General features: G+C 41.5%; 1 pseudogene; it reads left to right on the forward strand.

The window, feature by feature from the left end:
• Positions 1-11,069: 11,069 nt before the first annotated feature.
• On the forward strand, positions 11,070-11,826 carry LOC115854041 (glucosamine 6-phosphate N-acetyltransferase pseudogene; annotated as a pseudogene).
• The last annotated feature ends 4,731 nt before the right edge of the window (positions 11,827-16,557 follow it).

A 16,557-nucleotide genomic window follows, 5' to 3' on the forward strand; every position in this document is an offset into this window, starting at 1 on the left:
CTCCCCCAGTTTGCTGGACTCCAGGGAACTAACTGAAGGGGTATTGCTGCCTGTTTCTTCCGCGGGTGCATCAATATTTGTGTGGGCATGGGAGGGAGGAACACAGCATCATGGTGAAAGCTTATGACAAACTGCCCCTCAGCACCACAGAACACATGCTGGACCCCTTCACGGCTCTTTTCCAGCAGAGACAGGACCCCAGCCCATTAGTGACCAACATCTTTCAGGGGAGTAAGAGGCTGTAGGAACAAGAACAAAGAACAATCATGATCCAATCAGTAATATTTTCCAAAATCAATGACAAATAGAAAGAGTGGTGGATGTTTTTATTTTTTAATAATCTGGGATTTCTCAGATGAGAGTTTAGGACACATTCTGATAAAGACCGCTGTCATTTGCCAGCTCAGAAATGCTACCGAAATAACTTGCTGATCAGGTGAAGCTGAGTTCATTGCTTACCACAGTGAGGGAGAGCACTGCCTTGACAATCTTTGTAGCATCTCAGAGAAAAGAAGGAAGTTCGCAGGAGGTAAATCGACTTAATGAGAAATGTGTATTTTCAGGGAGCAAGAAAGATGGTACAGCACGAGGGACCATCTGGTTTAAAGGAGACTCTAAAGCCAAGCCAATAGGAGACTATTTGTTTAGCTGCTGCCCCTTAACAAAGTGGGAAGCTCTTGCCATTAGATCACAAGAGAGGCTAAGCTATTAGTCTTTATTCTCATGAAGTTAAGGGCTTAGTGAGATCTCTGATTTACTTATAGGTTGAAAGGCTTATGATGTTTAGTTAGGCCCCGAGTAGGAGGGTATTGAACACCTCATTTCAACTCACAAAAAACAAGTTCATGTTTGTTCTCAGAGAAAAGGTTTGGTTACCAGAGACTTGGGCAGGTCAAATAATGGTATGGGAGTTTCAGAAAACTTGGGAACACACAGCCTGCAGTGGCCAGTGAGACTCAGGAATCCTCATAATTGTCTCTTAGTTGGCCGGGTACCTTTTGCACAGTTGGTTGTCTGGATTGAGATTTGCCTCCACGGAATAAATCTTGTCTTAGGTCGTGCACTTTCCTTTGACAAATTGTTCACTTCTCTTGGAAACCATATGCCCTCCCTGAGCTAAAAGAGGAAGCAGATGAATCAGCCTTAGAGCTTGCCTCACCTTTGGAACAAGAAAGATTATCCAAATATTGGCTAAGAATAGGGTCACAGGGCAATTTAAAGCTCTGGAGGTCCTGGTTGAGGACTTGTGAAGAGTAGAAGGGCATCTCAGAAACTGAGGCATACCAGTCCAAGTATGTTGTTGATTTTCCTTGGAGAAGACAGGTATTAACTTTTGATTTAAAGAGACACCAAAGAAAGCACAACAGAGTTCTACAATTGTACAACATGTGGTCAGTCTCCTTAGGCCTTGAGGATAAAACAGTATTTGAGTTTGGTTCTAAAGGGAAGTGGAGAGTGACTTATTTATGGCCCCAGGGACCTAAGTGAATCTATACTCCTGCCACTGGGCTTTTGACTGGGAGGATAGGAGTATTACAAGGACTAGGATGAGGTATGAAGACTCCTTTCTCTTTATGGCTTTTGATTTTAGTTTTATTCCTTCCTTAGTGCCTTGTTTTAAAGGCTATTGTGCAAACTTGGGTAGAGGTTTAGGTGGGTCAGTCTGAACCTTGATGGGTTTAGTTCTAGTAGAATGTCTGACATTCTGGAATTGCTTGCCCACAGGTGAGCTTCAATCTATGTTTGATTTACACACAAAAGTACTGGCAAATAAATAACCGAATTAGCCAGGACCTCATTATGAACAGGGAGGTCCTCAGGGACTGGAGGGAAGAGGCCGTCAGGAGAGCATTTAATGTGGCAATTCCATTCACACAGTAAATCCCTTGCTATTAAGTTAATGAGTGTAGTGTCACAAAGGAGAAAAGAACATTCCTTGGTTAAAAGTACGGGGCTGATGGTTAAGTGCCGGGGCCTAGGGAAGGTGTGGTTTTAGATATTTAGGATTATTAGATAGATGCCTGACCAAGTAGTTTGTTGACTCCAAGGAAAGGGTTGTACAGAGGGTCCCTGACTTATGATGGTTTGATTTCTTCCAACTTTAAGATGGTAGGAAAGTGATATCAGTTTGGTGGAAACCACCCTTAGAATTTCGAATTTTGGTCTTTTTCCCCAGGCTAGCAAAGTGCCGTAAGATCCTCTCTCATGATGCTGGGCAGGGCAGGGCAGCTTCCAGTCAGACACGTGATCACAAGGGGAAACAACCAATACACTTATAACCATTCTGTACCCGCACAACCATTCTGTTTTTCACTTTCAGTATAGTAGTCAATAAATTACAAGAGATATTCAATACTTTATTATAAAATAGGCTTTGTGTTAGATGATTTTGCCCAGTCGCAGGCTAATTAATGTAAGTTCTGAGCACATTTAAGGGTGGCAAGGCTAAGCTGTGATGGTAGGTTAGGTTTACTAAATGCATTTTTGACTTAGGATATTTTCAACTTATGATGGGTTTATCAGGATGTAACCCCATTATAAGTTGAGGAAGATCTGTATCATAGTGCTCAGGTTTAAGATTGATATTATTGTGACCATATCAATCAAAATTGCAAGACTGTTTTAATTTTTAGAGAAATGTTTCCTCGTGGGTTTGCAGGTAGACTGGGAAATTGAACACCTTCACTGATAACTTCTTTCTTTCTTTTCCCTTTAGTTTCTTAGTTCTAGAGCTCTTTTAAAATAGAGCTCTTTCAAGGTTTTGGAGGTCTGGCCATGGGCCTATTTCCCACCCTACTTTTTGCTTGCATATTAAATCCTCTAGTTCTGCTTTGAGGCCATTCACAAAAAGATAAGAGGGAGAGCCAGGGTCACATCTGCTTCAAGATTTACTACTGAATGCAACGTATTAAAGAACCTATCCCTAAAGTCTCCATCAGGCTTCTCTTTTTTTTGGCTTGAAGAAATGAATCAGAACACTAATTTCACAGGAAAGGCAAAGGATAGCCTCCGAAAGTCCTTGACCGACATCTGCAGTGTTTCTAAGTCCCTTCAGCTTCCTATACAATTCAAGGTCTTTTAAGTCATCATTGGAGGTCTTCCAATTCTGACTTTTTTATCCAACTTTTTGCAACATATGCACTATTGGTATATATCTGGCCACTCTGGATTACATGTCCCTCAAACTATTCTAAATTCCTCTGCAATGTTCTATCTTATTTAGGCCTTGGAGAGTCTTAGGCAATGGCTTTCAGCTGAGAATGGAACCAGAGCTTAAAATTCACCATAAGAGTTTTTCTCTGTGCTGAACGAGGTTTCCCTTAAAGAGGTTAAGTGAGGTTTGGGGTACCTGGCTGGCTAGGAGGGAAGGAGAGGGGGTCAGAGGGAGAGATGGGGCAGCAGTAGATGGAAGAATGTAGGATAGAGGAAGAGGAATAGTGTGTTTGAGTTGTGATTTGTGGGAGATCTAAAAGACAGTTTTAAGTTCATATTTTTCTTTTGCTTTGGCCAAGGAATCTGTTCAGGAGGCGATTTTGGAATCCAATTTCTTTTGGATGCCTCCTCATGCTAATAAAAAAATGAAGACCGTTGGATGTTTGGAATTATGTTCCCTTTTCCTTCAAAGGCACTTCTCAAGTGAATAACTTTGTTCGTATCAAAAGTTCTTATAGTGGGGCTTCCCTGGTGGCGCAGTGGTTGACGGTCCGCCTGCCGATGCAGGGGGTGCGGGTTCGTGCCCCGGTCCGGGAGGATCCCACATGCCGCGGAGCGGCTGGGCCCGTGAGCCATGGCCACTGAGCCTGCATGTCTGGAGGCTGTGCTCCACAACGGGAGAGGCCGCAGCAGTGAGAGGCCCACGTACCGCAAAAAAAAAAAACAAAAACAAAAGTTCTTATAGTGGCCACTGTCATTCTGAATTATCCTTGGTGAAATGATGCTATTTAGAAAAACAAGTGCACAGATTTGGGCAATAGCATCAATACAGGTAAGAAGCAGAAGTTGGGTCCAAGGAAGGCATGGACTGGGGTTTATACTAAGACCGGGAATGTCAGTGGAGAGTTGCTTGTGTATCCTGTGGCTCGGGGACCCCCAACCTCACAGCTAGACCTTACCCAATGGCAACTCTGTTGAACTTACAGTTCTCAGCAGATGAAGGGCGTGGAGAGATCTCTGCTGATCCAAACTCTCACAGACAAAACTAGTCTGAGGAAAGTTCTCATAAGGTGTTGTTCAGTGGCCTGAGACAAAACTTTTCCCTGGGCTGGCTTAGGGATGGACTTATTGGGACCCACACCTGTCCTCTTCACCATGAACTTTATTCTAATATATGCACAACAATAAATGACCAGGATGGACATAGACAAATAGTTGCCTGGTTAGTGATAAGGTGGATATGCACCAAGGAGAAAAGATTTTCAAATATGGTCAGGTAATCGAAGGATTCCTGAAAAGAGTTCCTTATTGCTAGGAAACAAAATAGATTCAGTATTTGGGGAGCTCAACAAAAAGGAGACTTAAAATAAGAAATTGGAACTTGGGCCCAGGACAAGCCTTACATCCCTCACTAGTGAAGCCTGAAAGACCCCTGAGGGGATCGAGGGCCTCAGAAGGGGACACTGTTTCTGAAGCAGGGGTCTTGCGCTGCAGTGGTGAAGAGGGTCTCCATTGGATCTCGGTGGAGCTCAATAATTGAATGGTGGCTCCCTGAAAATACCCTCAAAACAACTTTGTGATAATGTAAAGCTGAGTTCTCATCGCAGGAAGGGAGAACACTAACTGCTCCGCAGAGCCAGAGTACCATCTAAAATGGGGAGGCAAAGTCGGATATTTATGAAGTATTGGGGTCTATTTGAAGGCGCTCTTCCACTGAGGGGGCTTGATTAGGGACTGGACAAGAATAATGATACAATAGTTGAGGATTATTAGGGCAAGGGGAGAGTTTGTTTATTTGTTTGTTTTTGTTTGTTTTTTGTGGTACGCGGGCCTCTCACTGTTGTGGCCTCTCCCGTTGCGGAGCACAGGCTCCAGATCGCAGGCTCAGCAGCCATGGCTCACGGGCCCAGCCGCTCCGCGGCATGTGGGATCTTCCCAGACCAGGGCACGAACCCGCGTCCCCTGCATCGGCAGGCGGACTCTCAACCACTGCGCCACCAGGGAAGCCCAAGGGGAGGGTTTTGAGGCAAGGATTTCAGAGTCTTAGAGAGTGGTTGGATGCAAAATATTGAAAAGTCGCAAAGTTCATTTAAATGTTTTTCTGATTGAAATTTCTGCAAAAATTAAAGTTACAACTTTTATTATCCCGGGGAAGAGTTTCCTGCAATAGAAAAGTCATGTCAGTGTCAATAGTAAGCTGTCAGGATGTTTGGTTCTTCCTATGCACTGACTCAAAGTTGTATTATATATGATTATTGCAACATCCCCTTGCCCCCATCAAATCACTCCTATTTGTACTGGTTATCACAGTGGCCATGAGTCGTTAGGCCATCCAGAGGGAGAAAGAGCCTGATGAAGAGATGTTCTCCCACCTCTTCAGATGTTCTCTCCAGCCTCTTCTTTCACACTATTGTATTTGCCATTTGGGGGTCCCAACAGGAACCCTAAAAAAGTATACTAACTTTGAATATGAATTAAACCTTTAGTTCACAGTCAACAGTCCCTTCATCTACCCAGGTCATCAGGGTATGTGAGGTAGAGCGGAATGACAGCTGCCTTTCCAGTCTTCTGTAGTCATAGCCCAGATCCTTATATACAGAAACCAACTTTTACTTATTACTGTGATTATTGGCTCATAGCATTTCTGGCCCATGATGTAACTCATGTCTTAATTATCAGTGCTGTGACTCGCTAGCCCAACCAGCCCTCCTAGAATGTTGACATGAATTCTGCCAGGGGCTGGCTTGTATGGTCAGTATTTCCCTTTGACAGCTGCCAGAAAAGCTGGGGATAATCACTAGATAAGGAAAAAGGCCGTACAAAGGCAAGTTTCAAAACCATGAATTCTTTGTGCTTGTGTGTAATTAGTAATTATTTGTTATGTTTTTTATTTTATTTTATTCCTTCCAGTTTTATTGAGATATAAGTGACGTACAGCTCTATATAAGTTAAAGTATACAGCATAATGATCTGACTTACATACATCCATCATCTCACAGAGATACAAAATAAAAGAAAAAGAAAAAAAATACTTTATTTCTCATGAGAACTCTTAGGATTTACTCTCCTAACAACTTTCATATATAGCATACAGCAGTGTTAATTATATTTATCATATTATACATTATGTCCCTAGTACTTACTAATCTTATAACTGGAAACTTGTACTTTTTGACTACCTTTATCCAATTCCCCTCTCCCCAGTTATGTTAATTTTAGAATCCTAGAACATTAAAAGTTTTCCTAGTCCTGGGAGATGAGAGCTCTGGAGTGTCTCCTATCTCCACCCACCCACTTCATGACTGAGATACTAGCACCTCCCTCCATGCACGAAACTCCCTCCCATCAGCCTGTCTGTTCTGTTCCCTGGGCTCCCAGGTGACTCCTGCTTCTCTTTGGTGGCTTTTGTGGCATCTTGCAGGACTGCTGCAGTGGTACCCTCCCAAGAATGGGGGCCCATCCTTCCTCCTAGCCTTGGTCAGTACTGGTTCCCTGCCCAGTTACTGCCATCCTGGGGAGAGAAGCCAGCCTCACCCACCAGCGCCCAGAGCCTTTTCAGCTCACCTTAGCTGGTCTGATTTTAAGCCCTACCACTCCTAAGGCCAACCTGAGTGTCTGCCCTTCAGTGATTATAGCACTTTTAGGCCTTAAACAATAGCTTTGCTCTATCTGCTTTTCAAATCTTTCTTTGCTATCTGTTTAAGAACATTTTTTATTGTGAAAATTAATACAATTAAAGTACATAAAACATAATTATTATAAAGCACCTTTTTAAAAAGTTGAAGTATAGTTGATTTACAATATTATGTTAATTTCAGGTATACTACATAGTGATTCAATATTTTTATAATTATGCTCTATTTAAAGTTATAATAAAATATTGACTATATTCTGTGTGCTAGACTAAAGCAAACTCTTGTTTACCACCAACTAGAGTCAAGAAATAGAGTTTTACCAGCTTGCTAGAAGTCTCCCTTTATATCCCTTCCCAAACACAACCCCAGCCCTCGTAAAGGTAACTGCTAGCTTTTATGCTAATTACTCCATTGCTTTCTGATATCCTTTATTAGATTTAGGAAGTTCCTTCTATTCCTAGTTAAAAGAATTTTTTAAAAAATTATGATTGAAGTTGATTTTTACAAATACTTTTTTTTTACATTTTTTGAGATAGTCATTTTTCTCCTTTAAATTTATTAATATGGTGAAATACTTTGATTTGCAAATGTTAAACCATCCTTGCCTTTCTAGAACAAGATCAATCTAGTTGTATTAGCTTCCTATTGCTTCTTTAACAAATTACCAAACACACAGTGGCTTAAAACTAGCACATTTGTTATCTTACAATTCTTGAGGTCAGAAGGCCAGAATGGGTCTTAGGGGCTAAATCAAGGTGTTGGCTTAGAGCTGCACTTCTGGAGGTTCAAGGGGAGAACATGTTTCCTTATCTTTAGCAGCTTCTAGAGGCCATCTGCATTCCATGGCTGGTGACCCCTTCCTCCATCTTCAAAGCTCATCACTCCAATCTGTGCTTCCATGGTCACATCTTCTCTCAGACTCTGATCCTCCTGCCTACCTCTTATAAGGACTCCTGTGATTACATTGGGCCCACAGGGATACTACAAGATCATCTGCCTAGGGATTCCCTGGCTTCCCTGGTGGTGCAGTGGTTGGGAATCTGCCTGCTGATGCAGGGGACACGGGTTCGAACCCTGGTCTGGAAAAATCCCACATGCCGTGGAGCAACTAAGCCCATAGCCACAACTACTGAGCCTGCGCGTCTGGAGCCTGTGCTCCGCAACGGGAGAGGCCGCGACAGTGAGAGGCCCGCACACCACAATGAAGAGGAGCCCCCGCTTGCCGCAATTGGAGAAACCCAACACAGCCAAAAATAAATAAATAAATTTATTTATTTATTAAAAAAAAAAAAAAAGATAATCTGCCCAGCTCATGGCCCTTAATTTAACCACATCTACAAAGTCCCTTTTGCCATGTAAGATTGATATTCACAGGTTTTGAGGATAAGGATGCGAACATCTTTGGGGCCATTCTGTCTCTGACATTGGTTGTATTTTCTTTTCTTTTTTTTTTTTTTTGCGGTACGCAGGCCTCTCACTGTTGTGGCCTCTCCCGTTGCGGAGCACAAGCTCCGGACGCGCAGGCTCAGCGGCCATGGCTCACGGGCCTAGCCGCTCCGCGGCATGTGGGATCTTCCTGGACTGGGGCACAAACCCGTGTCCCCTGCATCGGCAGGCGGACTCTCAACCACTGCACCACCAGGGAAGCCCCCTCTTATCTTTTTCATGTTTATAGAATTTATAGTGATATCTGCTTTTCATTCCTGGCATTGATTATTTGTGTGTTTTCTTTTTTTATTTTTCTTGATAATTTGCAAGGATTTGTAAATTTTATTGGTCTTTTCAAAGAACCAACTTTTGATTTTGTTGATCCTCTCTATGGCATGTTATTTTCCATTTCACTGATTTTTGCTGTTATCCTTATTATTTCATTTATTTTACTGTATTTGGGTTTCTTTTGTACTTCTGTAAGAGTCAGGATTGGCTAAGTTAGGCTGCAGTAACAAACAATCCCCCCCAACTCTCAGGGCTTTCAACAACATAGTTTATTTCTCACTCATGCTGCCTGTTCCATCCAGGTTAGCTGGGTTCTTTTCCACATTGTCTTCACTTTGTGGCTCATGCTGGCTGAACAGCCACTGTCTATAGCATTGACAATCATTGTGGCAGAGGGAAGAGACAGGATGGTGAACCGTATGTAAAAATTCTGCCTAGATGTGACATGTAACACTTCTGTACACATTCCATTGACCGGAGCAGGTAATACAGCTAAACCTGATGCCAGTGCCCAGAGGGAGTGAATCTTTGTGAATAATAATATAGTATCCCATGCCTTATTTTCTAACTTTTTGAAGTAGAATCTTAGCCCATTAATTTTTAACCTTTCTTATTTTCTAATATATGCATTTAAGGCTATAAATTTCCTCTTATCAGCTGTATCCCACAAATATTTATACATAGAAATTTTGTTAACATTCAGTTCAAAATATTTTCTAATTTCCTTTGTGATACCTTACTTGAGCTATGTGTTATTAAGAAGTATTTCTTAATTTTCAAGTAAATGTGGAGTTAAAAAAATTTTTTTTCTAGTGTAATTGCATTGTATCAGAGGATATGATTTGTATACTCTCAAATCTCAGACTTTTTTTAGACCTCACTTTCAACAACGCGATCTTGGGAAGAGGACTTTGAGCCTCAGATGAGACCCTAGCCCTGGCCAACATTTTGATTTCAGCCTTGTGATACTTTGAGCAGAGAACCTAGTTGATCCTGGACTTCTCCCTGAAATGTGAGATAATAAGTGGGTGTTGTTTTAAGCTGCTAAGTTTGTAGTAATTTGTTATGCAGAAATAGAAAATTAATAGAGTGTTTCTGCTAGTCGATAAATCACTCAGTTTTTGTTTGTCTAAAAATGTCTTCTCAGACTTCCCTGGTGGTCCAGTGGTTAAGACTCCGCACTTCCACAGGTTCAATCCCTGGTCAGGGAACTAAGATCCTGCATGCTGCATGGTGTAGCCAAAAAAAAAAAAAAAAAAGTCTTCTCATCTTTATTCTTTTTATTTTTTTTAACTTTTTCATGTTTATTCTTGAAGGATGGTTTAGCTGGATACAGAATTTTGGACTAGCAATTTTCTTTTAGCACTTAGACAATATTACACTGTTCTCTGGCTTCCATTGTTGCTGTTGAGAAGTCAGCTGTCTGTTGCTCCTTTGAAAATAATATTTTTTCTCTTCTGTTTATCTTTAATATTTTTTTGGTTTGTTCTTTGCAGATTTATTTTAATGTTCCAAGAATAGATTTAATTAAATTATCTTGGAATTTGTTGCTCTTCTTGATTCTGAGCTTGAAGTCTTTTATCAGTTCTGGAAAATTCTTAGTTATTATCTTCAAATACTGTCTCTGCTCATTCTCAGCTCCAAGTAGACTCCAAGTAGGTATAAGTAAGACCTTCTCACTGTATTCTGTGTCTCTTACCCTTGCTTTTGTATTTTCTCTCTTGTTGTCTCTCTTTACTTCATTCTAGATAGTTTCCTCTACCATGTTTTCTGATTCATTGACTCTTTCTTCTCACGTGTCTAGACTGTTGTTGAACCCATCCCTTGAGTTTTTAACATCTCTTATTGTATTTTTTTGTTCTCAAATTTTTATTTGATTCTCTTTCCAGTCTGCTATTTTATCACTCTTCTATTCTATCACAGAGGGACATCTTCCTTGACTCCCCCCATAATCACCTTAGGCTTGTTTACATCCCCCCCCGTCCCGCCCCGGCCACTGTGTGCTGCCATGGCAACCTGGGCTCTAACAGGCATTTACCTGTTCTCTTACATTCTCTCTCCAGCTAGACTATAAATATCTTGAGGATAGAGAATATCATTTACTCTGTGTCTCCAGCATTTATCACAGTACCTGGTAATAGCAGTCACTCAATAAATGTTGTGGAACTCAACTGAACTTTTACTAAAGAAACCTCCTTGACCATCAAACACTGCCCCACTTTGAGGAGATGGAAAAACTTCAGTTAAGTCTCCACTACTCACAACTGCTCTTTGTGTGAGGAGATTCGTCTATGGAGGGAATGCTAAGAGCTGCTATTTCTGCATCCAGGCTGATGAGAGGAAAGAGTGGAAAGCAAAATAGACACAGAAATAAGAGGCTAGGGGCATCTCAGGTGAGTTTCTGGGAAATTTCTGGGAATGAAGAGAAATTATTGGACAAGATCAAACTTTTCCAGGCTGTGGAGGGGCGGGCTGGAGGTGTCGGTGCTGCCATGTCCTGGCGGTGGCTACCGGAGCGGCAGCCTTGCGGAAGACTGTAGAGCCGGAGGTGGAGGAGGTGGGGCTGCCGCTGAAGCCGGATGTGGATCTAGTGCTGTGTACCTCGGTGGGTGAGAATCCAACGGGCCAGGAGAGGAGCGCCGACTGCAGGTCTCTACTGACCTTAATGCAAAGATGAAACCTGATGAAACGCCTATGTTTGACCCAAGTCTACTCAAAGAAGAGGATTGGAGTCAGAATACAGCTACATTTTCTCTAGCCATTTCCCCAACACATCCTGGAGAAGGTTTGGTTTTGAGGCCTCTTTGTACTGCTGATTTAAATAGAAGTTTTTTTAAGGTAGTAGGTCAGCTGACAGAAACTGGAGTTGTCAACCCGGAACAATTTATGAAATCTTTTGAGCACATGAAGTAATCTGGGGATTATTATGTTACAGTTGTGGAAGATGTAACTTTAGGACAGATAGTTGCTATAGCAACTCTGATAATAGAACATAAATTAATCCATTCCTGTGCTAAGAGAGGAAGAATAGAAGATGTTGTTGTTAGTGATGAATGCAGAGGAAAGCAGCTTGGCAAATTGTTATTATCAACCCTTACTTTGCTAAGCAAGAAACTGAACTGTTATAATATTACCCTTGAATGTCTACCATAAAACTCTGGTTTCTATAAAAAGTTTGGATATACAGTATCTGAAGAAAACTACATGTGTCAGAGGTTTCTAAAATAAAACCTTTAAAGAAAGACATCTGTCAAATGAGCTGATGCAACAAGGCTACACTCTCTTCCTAGAGTTAAAATATTTTGTTGCTGCAACCCAGTGACCTCCATAAATACTGGATTGAAAAAAACACTGTAATACAAGTATAATGACATTTAGAAGATTACTTTGGGCTGGTGAGACATGCTGAGTTTAGATTACAGATGAAATTATTAAGGGGATGATTTTTAACCAAAGGAGTATATGTTTAACTTGAATCTTTTCTTGCATTGTATTTTTCTAAAGTTCAGCTTTATTTCTTAGTAGTCAGTGTAGGTAGTAAGAAGTTATATGTCTGCTATCTGTACTGCTCATTAAAAAAAAAGAAAGCATACAGTGAATAAGGCTGTTTCTTATCACGTTCATAAAATTAATATTTTTTTCAAAGAAATATATCTAAATACCACTTAGGGGTGTATCATTTCACATATATTACATGAAATTGGATGTTAGACATATTATAACTAAATGTAGTTCAGTCCAACATTTGCTGATCCTAATACTATACTGGCAAACCTGGTGAGCCTTTAAAATAAGGAGAAATGAAAATTAACTTCTTATAAAATGTGACAATTTAAATGTACATCTAAAAGTTGATATAATTCTAATGTAGCTGAAGTACCACCTGTCTTATATGTGAAATATAATTATTCATTTGTTTAAAATATCTAAGAGAAATATAAGCTACTTTTTAACAGTGAATTAGTAAATCCTGGCATATTATGTATTTCTAAGCTGATTTCTCATTTTTCCAGGGGTGTCCAAGCCTCTCTTCTAAGTAACATTTTTATGAAAATGGATTACAAAATTGAGTGGAGTATTTTAAAATGTATCATACTGCATTTATTACATTCTTAAAATGTTGATGGAAGCTTTTCTATTTAATGTGATTATAATGGTACTATTATTCTGGTCACTATCCTGTTTTGATTTTATTTATTTTAATTATTTTTTTAAGTTGAAATAAGAATTAGATACATCACTACTGGTTCGAATCTTTTACATTTCAAGTTACATTAAACCTGTTCATATGAATAGTCTTTTGTTAGAAAAAAAAAACAAACAAACTTTTCCAGGCTGTGGAATTACCCAGACCTCCAAAGAATGAGGGACTCTTGCTGACATCTAAGTGGTACTGTTTCAGTGTATCTAGGAACTCAAGGCAGAGTGGTTTCTAAGAAAGGAACCTTGTACAACCAGTATGTTGAACACACGGGACTTGTGGGTTGTATTTGTCAAAGCCACTTTATTTTTGTCCTCCATTGACTTTTTAAAAATTTGAGGTATAGTTGACATACAATATTATATGTTTCAGGTGTACAACATAGTGATTCACAATTTTAAAGGTTATATTCCATTTATAATTATAAAATATTGGCTATATGCCCTGTGTTGTACTATATATCCTTGTAGCTTATTTATTTTATACATAATAGTTTGTATCTCTTAACCCTCTAACCCTACCTTGTCCCTCCCTCCTTCCCTCTCCCCACTGGTAACCACTAGTTTGTTCTCTATATCTGTGAGTCTGCTTCTTCTTTGTTATATTCACTAGTTTGTTTTATTTTTTAGATTTCACATATAAGTGATATCATACAGTATTTGTCTTTCTCTGTCTGACTTATTTCACTTAGCATAATAATACCCTCCAAGTCCATCCCTTCCATGGCTCTTTTTTTTTTTTAAAGTTTGTGTCTACATTTTTTAAAATTAATTAATTAATTTATTTTGGTTTTGTTGGGTCTTTGTTGCTGTGCGCGGGCCTTTCTCTTGTTGCAGCAAGCGGGGGCTACTCTTCGTTGTGGTCCACGGGCTTCTCATTGAGGTGGCTTCTCTTGTTGCAGAGCATGGGCTCCAGGTGTGTGGGCTTCAGTAGTTGCAGCACGTGGGCTCAGTAGTTGTGGCTCGTGGGCTTAGTTGCCCTGCGGCATGTGGGATCTTCCCGGACCAGGGGTTGAACGCGTGTCCCCTGCATTGGCAGGCAGATTCTTAACCGCTGTGCCACCAGGGAAGGCCCCTTCCATGGCTTTCTAACCACTTCCAGTGGGGGTCAGGATGGTCTTTTCCTGGCCATGTGTAAAAGTCCTGTCAAGCTCATAAATTTTTCTGTGCATCCTTAGGTAAAAGTCCAGGGGTCACTTTAAGTCACAAATGTGGACTTCATTAATCAATGTTTAAATCCTCATTCAAAGATAATATTTCTCTCCCACTCCCACAAAGCTAGGGTCAATGGCAGGTGGGCGGTCTGCAGCCTTGGAGGAGGCTGTGTTCAGTTTCTTCTCTTTCTTACTCTCTTCCTCCTCATCTTGCTGCTGCTTCTGACCTTTAAGGTTGAAGTTGGAAAAGGAGCAGAGGGAAGGGGGATAGGAAAGTTCCTGGTAGAATGGATTTATAAGTTCTACACCTGAGGACCCATAGATTCCTGGCAGATGTTTAAAGCTGACTCCTAGGGGCTTTCATGGGAGACCCCCGGGAGATTCCCCTTCTGGGTTCCTCAGACCCAGCTCCCTCTCCTTCTGCTCCTCTGCTTCCCACAGCCTCTGCTGCAGCAGTTGCCTCCCGGCCTCTAACGGCTGAGTCTCTTTTGAGAGACTGGCCACCCTGCTGGTCAGGCTTCACCCCAGGTGGACATTGCCTCTGCCCCCTCCTCATCTGGTCCCCAGAATTCTTGTCTCCTTTGACCTGTACTCTGAGGGTAGAGCAGTTCATGCCCAGATCCTCTTCTGTCTGTCAAGGCTGCTTAGCTTTCCAGGGCCAGCCAGTGGCGGCAGAGGCCACATCAAGTTCCTGCAATGGTCAGTCTCCTTGAGGCCTCTCTTACTAGACTGGAGTGGAGGGACCAGGTAACTCCTTAGATTTTCCCAAAGAAATCCTCCCCTCAAAATCTGCCCCGCTGCAACCTTCTCTTCTTCTGACTCTCCTATATCATCTTTCTGGGTGAGGGATTCCCTAGATGAGAGGACCAAGAGACAGGTAACCAGATTTTGAAAATTTCCTTTGAAGATCTGCATCTTTGTGGTCCACTCACACCTTTGATGATCAGTAACTATCATATCTTGGCATTTCAATCAAAATTTCCCACTTAACATCCTTCGTTGTACTTATTTGTTTTTTATTGGAACAAAAACATCATTATTTTTTCTGATTACAAAATGAATGTATGCTTCTTATAAAATTGAACTAATACATAAATGTAAAAGAATGTAGCGACCCAGGGCAATCCCACCTCCCAGAGGTAACTCAAAGGGAGGATTTTGCTGTGTAGCTTTACACGTTTTTTCTTTGACACGCTTGCACTCTTTGTTAATAACTAAAATGGGATTGTAACATACATGAACTCCAAGGAGCCTTTTCCCTTCCACCATAAGGATATGTAAGCCCTCCCATCACCTATATACCTAAAAGTATCTTGGAGTGAAATAGGAGAAGAGAGAAAAGCTAAGAGACTGAGCAATTCCCTGGATGGACTGAGGATCTAAATGGACAGCTTACATTATTTAATTAAACTGTGATTTACTGGAGTGGACTAAATTTAGTTTTCTCTCACTTTCCATCAAGATAGTTGCTTTAGAGGAAATAAGATCAGTTGTAGAAAACCAAAGGGCTGCATTTGTGTTTCATACTAGGGAGTATCCTGTGAATTTTCAAATTCCTACTACAAATGAAATTGCTGGGTTGGACAGTATGCACCTTTTCAAGGCTTTTGGTGAGCATTTCCACTGTGAGAGTATACCCTCTCTTACATTTTCCCTATACCCTCCTAACACTGGATATTTACATTTTTGCCAGTCTAATAAGCCAAAATTAAGAATTAAGCCTTTCTTTGATTTGTAACAACGTTGAGCAAATTTTGCATTAGGTTATGACACATGCTAGTTATTTAGGCAACACACACTCTCTTTGCCCAAGTTTCCATGTTGATTTCCCAATAAAATCTTAGTTAAGTTTTGCCCCAGGCTGTTTTTAAAGAATCCAGGCTAAAACGAGTGGGCTCCGGAGCAGACTGTGAGAGGCCTGTTCCTTCCCCAGGCCCCAGGGTATAGGTGGACCCGGACAGGAGTAAAGGCTGAAGGAGACACTTCCCCAAGGGACTTTGAGAGGCCACCATCAGGGCTGCTTCAGGCCTGATCAGTCACCCTCCTCCCTCCTAGGAGAATCTGCCCCACTCATTCATAGCCCCAAACTATGCCTAAGCAGGTCATTCCAGGCCAGGGAACCTTGTGAATTTAGATACGAGTGACCACAAGACAGAAGAGGGGGCTCCTGCTCCAAGGGAAGCCAGGCCACTCATGGACCAATTAGCTGTTATGGATGGCTTGACACACAAAAATGGCCTAAACCAGATTCTTCTTCCCAGGGATTTCAGATAAGAAACCCAGAAAGAATTTGCTTGTAAACTGTGGAACTAAAGTTGTAAAGATAAGGAGGTAATGAACTGAGCCCTGGGCAAGCCCAAACCCGGCTGAGTCAGCAGGGAGAGGAAGATAGGCAGAGTAGAGGAGCTGTTCTCCCTGACACAGGAACCTCTCCCTCCTGCAGCTGGGCCTCCAACCTTGGAGCTGCAGCCACCCTGCCTGACTCTGAGAGCCAGGGGCTGCCCAGCCATCTGCTGTCCAGTCCACAGGAAGACTACAGTGCCTTCAGCTCTGCTCCAGGCTCACATTTTCTTGTGTCCCCAGTATTTATTTAGTTAGTTGGTTAGTTGTGCTGGTGTTAAGTTGCTGCAGCTTGCAGGCTCCTTAGTTACAGCTTGCTGGCTCCTTAGTTACGGCTTGCTGGCTCCTTAGTTGCAGCA

This window comes from Globicephala melas, chromosome 12 (assembly GCF_963455315.2).
Source record: "Globicephala melas chromosome 12, mGloMel1.2, whole genome shotgun sequence".
Taxonomy (NCBI): Eukaryota; Metazoa; Chordata; class Mammalia; order Artiodactyla; family Delphinidae; genus Globicephala; species Globicephala melas.